This window comes from Dermochelys coriacea, chromosome 9, assembly GCF_009764565.3.
Source record: "Dermochelys coriacea isolate rDerCor1 chromosome 9, rDerCor1.pri.v4, whole genome shotgun sequence".
Taxonomy (NCBI): domain Eukaryota; kingdom Metazoa; phylum Chordata; order Testudines; family Dermochelyidae; genus Dermochelys; species Dermochelys coriacea.
In genome coordinates this window covers 68,882,362-68,894,238 of record NC_050076.1, presented here as the reverse complement: position 1 = coordinate 68,894,238, position 11,877 = coordinate 68,882,362, and positions in this window count along the sequence as shown.

Here is an 11,877-nt window from a genome sequence, read left to right as displayed (position 1 = left end):
GTGCAACCAGTTGGAGCCAAGCAGTTAACACTAGTGACCCATTGAAGTTTTTGTATTTCTACTATATAGGCTTTAAAAAAATTAAGAGGTGTCACAAAGAGAACCTAAAGAAGAGAAATAGCAGCTGAAATTGCACAGCTTCAATTACACATGAGGCCAGTTTCGGCTATCACAACCATGCCACCCTAATTAAGTCAATGAGAGCAGAATTTGGATCACTGAGTATTATAGTCATTTCATTTATGCCATTTAAAAGAAAAATATCACTGGAGAATTGGAGAGAATGTGACAGTGACTTAAAGCAAAAACCTAGCCCCTCCTCAAGAGAAAGTAGGCTCTAACCTAGTGGAACTAATGTCATTCCTCTGCACAGAGCAAAGGGGTAGGACTTACGGAATCTGCTTTTGCTGCATATTGAGGAGCTCAAGCTCTTGGAAGCATTGATTGTTTTCTTCCCACATAGGGCAAATGAATCAGACAGGCTGACTACTTCAGTCCTGAGGCTGCAATAGCTGCCTCAAAATGGAGGATTCAATTTAACACTCTGCTGGGGATACCCAGAGCTGTGAGCCACTCTGATACCTCTCTGCCTCAGGAAGAGTGAGCTTTGCTGGGGATGAGACTGTGTCAGCTCCCTGCCACACCAGTCTGTCTTCCTTACCAGCAACCTCCTTAAGTCTCTTCAAGCCCAGATCTTGCCTGGCAGGCAACAGTCAGTGAACTCAAGCCACCAAGCTCCTCAGAGATGTGTCTCTGCAATGCACAGCAACTGTCTTCGTACATTCACAAAAGATATTGTGTTCGCTCTCTGTTGAAGAATTAGTATGTTGCAGTTTATTAATTTAACTGGGGTGAACACACCCTTCCCATCAAGCATAGCACTGAATTGGTTGATAGTAAAAGTAAAACAAGTTTATGAAACAAAAGTCATAGATTAAGTTATATTCAGTATGAGGAATAATGGTAGAAAGGGTTACAAATAAACAAAAGTAAAAATACACTTCTAATGGCTAAGACCTTACTTAACAAGCTACTACAGCCTTTGTACACCAATCTTCCTTTATCAGCAATGGCTTTCAGCCACAATCTCCACAGAGTCCAAGGAGCTGTTTTTCCTTGTCTTCTCAGATGAAGGATAATGTATGGACTTGATCCCCCTTTCTTTATAGTCCAGTAAACCCTTGCAGTGTATTCTTCTGAAATGTACCCCAGATAAAGTTCCTTTTCCCTGCTCGTTGTGCATGCCATACTATCCGGTATAGCCTTCATGCTGCCTTCTCCCCTACTGGTGATTTTTACAATGCAGATTATCTATTTGTGTAACTTTCAATACAAATGAATAGTCCATTGAATTTGACTACATCTGGTTTGAAGTACTGGCTTCTTTCCAGCGTGTGGAGAAACCTATTTATCAACCCTGCCTCTCTCCCCAGACACGCCTTGTTTAAACACCTTTTAGTTATAAACTTAAAAAGCATTTAATCAGTGAGTATCCATAAGTCTACAGACAGCATTATCACATACATTTCTTAATGATATTATTGACCACTGTTTTATTAGTTTTTAAATGATACATCACAAGGCATATTTTGTACAGCTAATACTGCAGTAATTTGTTTAGGGTATGAATAGAGGGGTGCCACGGGTCACTCACATCCCCTACCCAGGAAACAGAATCACTACCCCGTGATTTATCTGATGACTTACACACCTGGAATAGTGAATCACAAGTACTGAACACTCCCATGAATGGCTTTATAAGCAATATATAGGCCAAACTTTTTCTCAAAAAGCCAGTGATCAACAACGAATGGAGAACAAATCCAAACATATCTGTATACTGTATAGCTGGCATACAGAAAAAGAAAAAACAACACTAAATAAGTTATTGCTTATATACTGTTTGCCCATTTAAGCATTACCTCGGGTAACTTGGGAAGTTTTAGAACAAGAAGAAAATGACTGGAGCGTTAAGGTATGCATAACTATCAGGATAGAAGGGAGAGCCAGGGAAAATGTGCACACACTATAGGAAACAGGGGATATGCTTATAATTGGGTCATCCGGTGTATGTCATTTGTTTAAACGTAACTTCTATAAAGTTGAATCTGGCAGATATTCACTATTAAGCACAGAACTTACTTCTGTAAGCTTTTCTATTGACCCCAAAGGAACTACTCACACTAGTGTTTGCAGGATCAGGTCTTTAACTTATATAAGATGCCATAAACAAGCAACCAACCACAACAATCCATTTTGCTAAGTAAAGCATAAAGGTTCATGTAGATTCTCAAATATATATCTTTTATATCTCTTTGTGCTTGAAACTATTGTATAACCTATTACGGTACAATTGAATTAAAAAGTTAACATTTGAAAAGCATTTTTATTATTGTAATTTTCTTTTTTTCCCCCCAATTATTTTCTGTCCTTTTAGTTCCAGGTTTTTAATTGGTAATGGCCTACAGCTCTACTGCAGGCTTCCTGGAGGAGAAGCAAGCTTGTGCCAACTTGCAACATAACTTCAGTAATGCTCAGTCATTCAGAACTTCTCCATCTGGGTTTCTGTCCATCCAGAGAACCAGCTGCTCTGAACAAACACCTTATCCACCTTGCCTGATGTATCAATATATGAAATATGTTGTTACCATAATTACAGTTTTCAACTCACAAAGCAGAGCCAGCATCTGATCTACAGGCACCCACTCTAATTGTCTAGTCAACTGGTCAGATATAGCATTTTCTTTACTAGAGTCAAACCACTTAGGCCTATATAGCAAAACAGAAACTGCAATGTAACCAAATATTATAAATACGATATGTGACTACAAAAATGGTGATATGCCTAACTGTAAAAGTACTAAATTAAAAATGTTACTAGGAGACAACCATCTTGACATTCCAATGAGCTAGGCTCAAGGAATATGCAGATTCCAGCTGAATTGTACATGTAATAGGAGACTTTCAAAGTGGTAAGTTTTATTTTTACATGATCTATAATGGTTGTATTGTAAAACTAACTGAAGATGAAAAAAATTAGGCCTTAATTCATAATTATGTCTCATGTCATTAGGGATCCAAACAACATTTTCATTTCACTAAACCTACTACACTTAGGCCCTAATTCAGCAAAGCACCTCAGCATGTGCTTAACTTTAGTCAGGTACTTAAATCTCATTGAAACCACTGAGATTTGAGAATGAACTTAAGTGCTCTGCTGAATTAGGGCCATAGACACCATCTTAGCATTGCTGATGGAAAGTATAAGTAAGTTGACAGCTTCCACTGAGAGACATTCATAGTTAGACAGCTATTCAGTATTTTATTACTGTCATTATTTAACTAGATAATGAGGGGTTTGTTTTTTTCTAAAAACTGTTGAATATTTACTTAGGATTATAATGGGGATTCATAGAGTCCAAGACCTGAAGGGACCATTGTGATCATCTAGTCTGATCTCCTGTATAACACAGGCCATAATAATTCCTAGAGTCTGTGTTATACAGGAGATCAGACTAGATGATCTAGATGAAAGATCAATGAAAATTTTCTAGATGAAAATTCTAAAATTTTCCTTTTAGAAAAACATCCAATCTTGATTTCAAAATTGGCTGTGATGGAGAATCCACCATGATCCAATGGTTAAATTCTCACAGTTAAAAATGTATGCCTTATTTTCAGTCTGAATTTGTTCAGCTTCAGCTTTCAGCCATTGGATGATGTTAAACCTTTCTCTGCTAGATTGACGAGCCCATTGTTAAATATATGTTCCCCGTGTAAGTATTTATAGGCTGTAATCAAGTCACCCCTTAACCTTCTCTAATATACTTGGCCCAAAGCCTGCAGAAGTGTTTTGTACTAAAGGATGAATGGGAGATTTGCCTCAGCAGGGACTAATGGATGCAAGATTTGTCCCATGTTCTTTTTAGAAGCCTATTCAGTTCCCATTTAAGTCAACAGAAAGATTCCCATTAACTGTTATAGGATCTGGATCTTTCTAACAACAGCTCCTCTCTTTCCAAACATTCAGCTATGAGGCAGAAATTTGCTGTGTCTCTAACCCAGCTGTGAACTAAATCTCATCTGCTATTTTGAAGTTATGAAAAAGTGAAAAAAATACCCCATGTCTCCTATTGTAAAAAAAATTCTTTTTCTGTTCTTCTTTTATGAGGATTTCATTACATTTAATTATAATAAATCACTGCCTTTTCTCTCTAGCATACCCAACTGATTGAGGTGATCTCTTCTGATCAGGAGTGTCAGCCCAGCTCAGCAGAAGACATTTATTTTGGTCAGTTTCTTAGAAACAAAGGGAAGCTGCATTTTAATAAGGTTCTCAGATTCATCTGCGAAGTCGATAAATAAAAGATATTTTCTCCTTTCCAATGTCTGACTCTGTCAGGTAAGCACTGACCTGTCATATTCTCTTCCAAGTCATTATAAAGGGACTTTTTATAATATGGCTCATACAGCGTCTAATCCTGTAAGATGCCAAGAATCTTCAACTCTTATCGTGCCAAGAATGCTGAGATCCTTGCAGCACCAGATTTACAGTCAGGGCCAGCTACAGACCAAATGGCGCTCCAGGCCAGGAGCGTCTTCGGAAACCCTCTCCCCACCCCATTTGTTAAACTTTTGAATACTTTACAGCACCCTGAGCCTGGCGCCTCTGAAGTCCAGCACCCCAAGCAGTCACTTGAGTCAACTGCCCCTTAATCGGTTTACAGCAGCTGCCATATAAAAAATAATTTTACTCCACTGCAGTGTTTTCCTTTATTAAGGTATTTCCTTTACTTAAAATGGAAAATTCCTCAAGAAAATACAGTAAATTTAACTACTATCAATGGCAAATCCAGGTTTTAATGGATAGTGAAAATATAATTACAAGTAAGGTATGTAAATATACTGTGTTAACAAGCAAAATTTTCAAAAGTGCATAAGTGACTGTGGATCCCAGATTGCATTTTTAAACAAAATGTAGGAAATCCAATGAGACTTAGTCACCTAAATCACTTAGGCATTTTTGAAAATTTTACTCTCTGTGAAAAAGTGACATTTTCAGTAATAGGAACTTGAGAAATACAATATAAACATCATTTTCAGGTGATATATATTTAATTAGGAACACACTGTCCAGTGTACTAGGTATATCAGGACAATATAACAGATGTGTAACTTCGATGCAAATCCTCAATGCCACACACAATGGCCACAATTCAACAAAATATTTAAATGCTTACCTGAAAGAAAATGGTTTCAGTGGGTCTTAAACCGGTGCTTAAGCGATTTGCTGCCTCAAAGCCAAGAGCAGCAATTGTGTCTGCAAATATGTGATACATTTTGTGTGCTTTTCTGTTGTTGTTACAAAGTAATGATTACAGACCAGATTTTTAAAGATATCCAGGTGCTTAAATGATGTGGACAAGCACCAGTAAGATTTTCAAAACACCTAGGTGCCTAACTGCATCTTTAGACGCTTAAATATTTTTTAAAATCCAGCCGCATCAATCTTTACATCATTTGCCTCAGTAGTGCTAAGTGAGAGAGCTCTTAGTCCAGTCTAATTTTGCTCCCATTAAAGTCAATGCAAAACTCCCAATGACTTCCATAGCAGCAGGAGCAACACCCAGGAAAGATGGCTGCCCAAGGTTGCAGGCATTTGCAGTTCCTAGACACTATCTTGATATTGCAGACACAGAAAATCAAGTTTCAGAGTAGCAGCCGGGTTAGTCTGTATCCACAAAAAGAAAAGGAGTACTCCTTTTCTTTTCTTACAGAAAATCAAATATCAGTTCATCATGAAGTTTGTGGTATTGCAAGTAAGTGACTCCTGTTGCCCAGTCCCCTTTGCCTTAACTAGGATACTGTCCTTCCTCAAAAAGAAAAGGAGTACTTATGGCACCTTAGAGACTAACAAATTTATTAGAGCATAAGCTTTCGTGAGCTACAGCTCACTTCATCGGATGCATTTGATGGAAAAAACAGAGGAGAGATTTATATACACACACACAGAGAACATGAAACAATGGGTTTATCATACACACTGTAAGGAGAGTGATCACTTAAGATAAGCCATCACCAGCAGCGGGGGGGGGGGGAGGAGGAAAACCTTTCATGGTGACAAGCAAGGTAGGCTAATTCCAGCAGTTAACAAGAATATCAGAGGAACAGTGGGGGGTGGGGTTGGAGGGAGAAATACCATGGGGAAATAGTTTTACTTTGTGTAATGACTCATCCATTCCCAGTCTCTATTCAAGCCTAAGTTAATTGTATCCAGTTTGCAAATTAATTCCAATTCAGCAGTCTCTCGTTGGAGTCTGTTTTTGAAGCTTTTTTGTTGAAGTATAGCCACTCTTAGGTCTGTGATCGAGTGACCAGAGAGATTGAAGTGTTCTCCAACTGGTTTTTGAATGTTATAATTCTTGACGTCTGATTTGTGTCCATTCATTCTTTTACGTAGAGACTGTCCAGTTTGGCCAATGTACATGGCAGAGGGGCATTGCTGGCACATGATGGCATATATATATGCAATGCCCAGCAATGTCCAGCAATGCCCCTCTGCCATGTACATTGGCCAAACTGGACAGTCTCTACGTAAAAGAATGAATGGACACAAATCAGACGTCAAGAATTATAACATTCAAAAACCAGTTGGAGAACACTTCAATCTCTCTGGTCACTCGATCACAGACCTAAGAGTGGCTATACTTCAACAAAAAAGCTTCAAAAACAGACTCCAAGGAGAGACTGCTGAATTGGAATTAATTTGCAAACTGAATACAATTAACTTAGGCTTGAATAGAGACTGGGAATGGATGAGTCATTACACAAAGTAAAACTATTTCCCCATGGTATTTCTCCCTCCCACCCCACCCCCCACTGTTCCTCTGATATTCTTGTTAACTGCTGGAATTAGCCTACCTTGCTTGTCACCATGAAAGGTTTTCCTCCTTTCCCCCCCCCCTGCTGCTGGTGATGGCTTATCTTAAGTGATCACTCTCCTTACAGTGTGTATGATAAACCCATTGTTTCATGTTCTCTGTGTGTGTGTATATAAATCTCTCCTCTGTTTTTTCCACCAAATGCATCCGATGAAGTGAGCTGTAGCTCACGAAAGCTTATGCTCTAATAAATTTGTTAGTCTCTAAGGTGCCACAAGTACTCCTTTTCTTTTTGCGAATACAGACTAACACGGCTGCTACTCTGAAACCTGTCCTTCCTCAGTATTCTCATGTGTTTCCTAACCCCAAAATTATATCTGGAAATGACAGCAGCATGGTCTTGCAAGGAGCAGTCTAGATCTGAAATCTGTGGGCTGGATTCTTTAATCTACTAAGGCCCACTTGCACTGCATAAGCAGTGCAAAGTGTGCTTAAAGCATATGGAAATGGGAACTGGAGCAGTCCGCTCAATTTTGAGATCAGATGAAGGAGAGGCCATGTCAGCAGCATTCTGTGAGCAAGATAAGTGTGTTACAGGCAGGAAAAGGGAGCGGGCAGAGCTCTGCTATGCCAATAATCCCACAATCCAAAGGTACCTTATGTCAGTGGTATAAGCAAGAGCTGTTCCTGTGCAACCTTAATTTGTAACGGAGCTGGGCAATTCTGAATCATGGTGCTGCAATCCCCACAATCACCCTTGCAATCCCCACACTCGGCCATAATGGAGAACCAAGACCACTGGATCTACACTCTGTTGCCAAGCCGAGTTAAGTAAGGGATGATACTAATATTATTTTAAGGGACCACTCTTATTCAGAGAACATCCTTTGTTAAGCAGCAGAGTATGCTGTGTGACAATTAGACTCAGTGTGAAATATTCTCATGTAGGAAAGCCATTTATTGGTTTAAACCTTGCAATAGGAGTTAGCTTAATTTATAAATGGCTAACTTTGAAACCTAATCCTGAACAAATGATGCACTTTAAATCCAGTTTCCATCTTTCAGTTGAGGCATTAACATTCCTTATTCAACATTCTTCTGTCTCAAGTATTACCTCAGATTAATTGGCACTGTATAAAATAAGTTGCTGGGTGCACAATGGTAACCATGGTAGCTTTCTTAGTATCTGCACAATGAAATGCGTAATTCATTCCACAGGAAAACAAAATTAGTAAGTAACATAATACACTCTTTCTTAAAACATCGCTGTGGTATGAAATGCACACAGTCAAAGCAGAGTCTGCCTACAAACCCCACTGAAAAAGGCTACCCTTACTGAGCATTTACATTGCAGCCAAGTATATTGCTAACAATTTCTGCGGCAGCATCACTGACTTGAAGTAACGTTCTTCTCTAATCTCATATCTTTTCTTTCTGACCAAAAGGTGGCAGTGTTCCATTTATTATCAGTTTGGTATAACGTCAATGGAACCGCAGCCAAACAGCAATAGTCTAATGTTGTACAGCACAGCCAGCAAGCCATGCATCATTAACCATTTTGCCTAGCTGACCCCAATACTAGGAGGATCATACATCCAGTGACAGAATCATTAAGAAAATATTTTAAATACGAATCTTATAAAAGAAATGAAACTATAAAGACACAAGGCAGGGTGCTGTTAAAAAGGTAAAATGACAAGCATATTTAGCTTAACAAAACAAAACAAAAGAGTCCCACCATTTCCTTTACATGTCACACTTTGGGTCTGGAGCCAAGTTCTGCCGTTCTTTTCAGACACAACTCCCACTGATTTAAGTGGGCGTTTGGTCTGAATAAGGGCTCTTAAATTTGTGCCATTATCTGCAGTCTTCTGTGAAGTCTACAAGGCAGTTTATAGGACAATGAGTGAAATGCTCACCCTCTTGACTGCCCAGGAGTCAGTGATGGACATATATATAGTAGCCAGTGGCACCTCAAGAAGTGTAAAGGACAGGGGATTCAGAATGTGAACAAACCAACTACAAAATAACTAGTGTCCCCCTGCCTCTTTACTGCCAGAGCCTTTCCCCTCCACAGGAAAAGACTGCCTCAGTGGGGAAAGGTTCTGGCAGGGAGGAGACAGCAGGGAAAGATTTGGACAGCTCCCCGCTGCAGCACCTTTCTCCATCTGATGGAAAGACTCTGGCAAGGGTAAGAATCATAGAAAATCAGGGGTGGAGGGGACCTCAGGAGGTCATCTAGTCCAACCCCCTGCTCAGTCTCATCCAGCTGCCTGCTGCCAAAGCCCTTCCTCACTGCAGGGAAAGATTCATGCAACATGGGGGAGCCCACCAGCCCCCCACTGCTGAAGCATTTCCACTCTGTGGGGAAAAGGCTCTGGGCCACTTTTCCCTGCTGCCGCCCCGCTGCCAGAGCCTGTCCTTGCCACAACAAATGGCACTGCAAGTGTGGACTCCTGAAATCTTTCCCCTCTGCCAGAGCCTTTCACTGACCCCTGCAGCCACACCACATCATGGACACAGCCTGATTTTCACTGTAGCTTGTAGCTACATGTACACTACCCACTGCTGCCAGCGACACATAGTGTAGACATAGCCTTATTTGCACTCATATGAGATGACCTGCGTAACTCATTTGAGATGTTGCCAATCATGAGTAATGCAGCCATCCCAAACAATAAAGCCACATAGATTCTCTCCCTATACACACATACACACAGAGTGCACAGATTTAAGCTTTTATCTTCCAGCTAATGTTTCAGCAATCATATCATTTATTTTGCTGGAATGGAGGTGAGATAATCCTATTTTCTTTTAGAAATCTAGGAAAAGACTGAACACCTCTATGAGACTCATAATGATCACTCATCAAACAGCCCAGCTATAGCCATTATTTTCCCTTCTTTCCCTGAGCATCACTGTCACTCTCTTTCCCTTCTCTGCAACTGGGGATATAGATTAGCTAATTTCAGCTCAAATGTTTTCTGTAAATTGTATCTAAATCTGCCTCAGCATTTGTTCTTGACCTTTTAGCATTTTCTTTCATACAGGGCAAATGGATAGCCCAGTACCACTCAATTAACAAACGAAAAGGAGATACACAGCACCTAAATTAAGGAGGGACAAATTGGTTGGAAAAAGCTCTCTCCAACGCTCCCACTCATTCCATACCTTGGCCTTTTTCAATGACCAATCTCAAGATCAAAAAAATGTTAAGATGTTAAAATGCTCAAATAAGTTCTTTCACTTTCCAGATGACACCAGAATTGGAAGCAATTAAGTAACAAGGTTTTGTGATATTTCCTACTGAGATCAGAAGTTTTTATATGCCAGTAATCTTGTGACATGAAAGTTCAAGACTAAATAATCTTGAATGGATAAATTAGGTAGATAAGTATCTTTTAGATCAGTGGTGGGCAACCTGCGGCCAGTCAGGGTAATCTGCTGGCAGGCCACAAGACAGCGTTTACATCAACTGTACGCAGGCCACCCACAGCTCCCAGAGGCTACGGTTTGCCGTTTCCAACCAGTGGGAACAGCGGGAAGCGGCACGGGCTGCAGGGACATGCTGGCTGCCACTTCCTGCAGCTTCCATTGGATGGGAGCGGCGAACCGCAGCTACTGGGAACTGTGGGAGGCCGTGCCTGCAGATGGTCGATGTAAACACTGTCTCGTGCCCTGCCAGCAGATTGCCCTGTCGGGCCACAGGTTGTCCACCACTGTTTTAGATACTTAACTAAATCAAAACCTGAATTCTATCAGTACATGAGATTCACCCACCACCAATCATGACTATGAGTTGTGTAGGATTGCCAGTGTTGGAAAAGAGCCAGCAGGAGGCCTGGCATACATTTGCAAAACAAGGTGAAAGAAATCCTCAAATTTTGCAGCTACTCAATTTTCATCAAACCTGTATTAATGACATATATAGTGAGATTGCATATAATTGTAATTGGCTGATAAGGTTCGGTAAACATTTGCAGCTGGAATTTATAGATATTAATAAAATCAAAGTGCCATGCAATTAACAAGTGATACCATTGAATCTGACCATTCCATTTAAATCTTTTAAATTCCTTAGTCCTCTCATTGGAGGACCCAAGTACTGTATTTTTCTTGTGACAGTGATTCAGTTTGGAATAGTGAGCAAGGCAGCGGCCACATACTTTTTTTTTTATTCTGAAGTTATTTAACTTGATTTGTTTTCACCAGCCTTTCTTCACCTTTACCAATAGAATCAGAAGAGAAGTTAATATTGCAAAGTATGGCTAATGTATTCAGTTGGCATTCAGACAGTTATAGCACTCCAATGTGCATAGTGTTTAGTGGAGTCCCTGAGGTCTGTGTATCCCCAGCAAAGCTGGTAGCTTGGACATCTACCTCAGAATTTTGTTGATATATGTCTGGGACACAGCATTGTCTGTATAGTTCAGCCAGATCTATAGATTATGTATTCATTACATTGATTACCTAAAAAGAAAAGGAGTACTTGTGGCACCTTAGAGACTAACAAGTTGATTAGAGCATAAGCTTTCGTGAGCTACAGCTCACTTCATCGGACACTGTAGCTCACGAAAGCTTATGCTCTAATCAATTTGTTAGTCTCTAAGGTGCCACAAGTACTCCTTTTCTTTTTGCGAATACAGACTAACACGGCTGCTACTCTGAAACCTGCCACTGATTACCTAAGAATTCCCAGCGATCATTTTGGGGGGTAACAGGTTCTTGTCCCATGATCAGGCCCGGTATTATTAAATTTACTATATAGTTGGGAACCTCGATGTGCTCAATTGCAACACTCACACTATAAGAACTGTTCTAAATCTACTTTTGAGCAAACTCTCCTTAGTTCTTAAAATCTAAAGGTAACCATTGATCTATGCCAAGGGTTACAGCCTACTTAACCACACGTATGCTAACGTATGCTTCAGCTAATGTCTTACCAGAGACCTGTGGGTTTCTTGTGTTACAGCTGAATGTAATGAAAGCAGCTAAA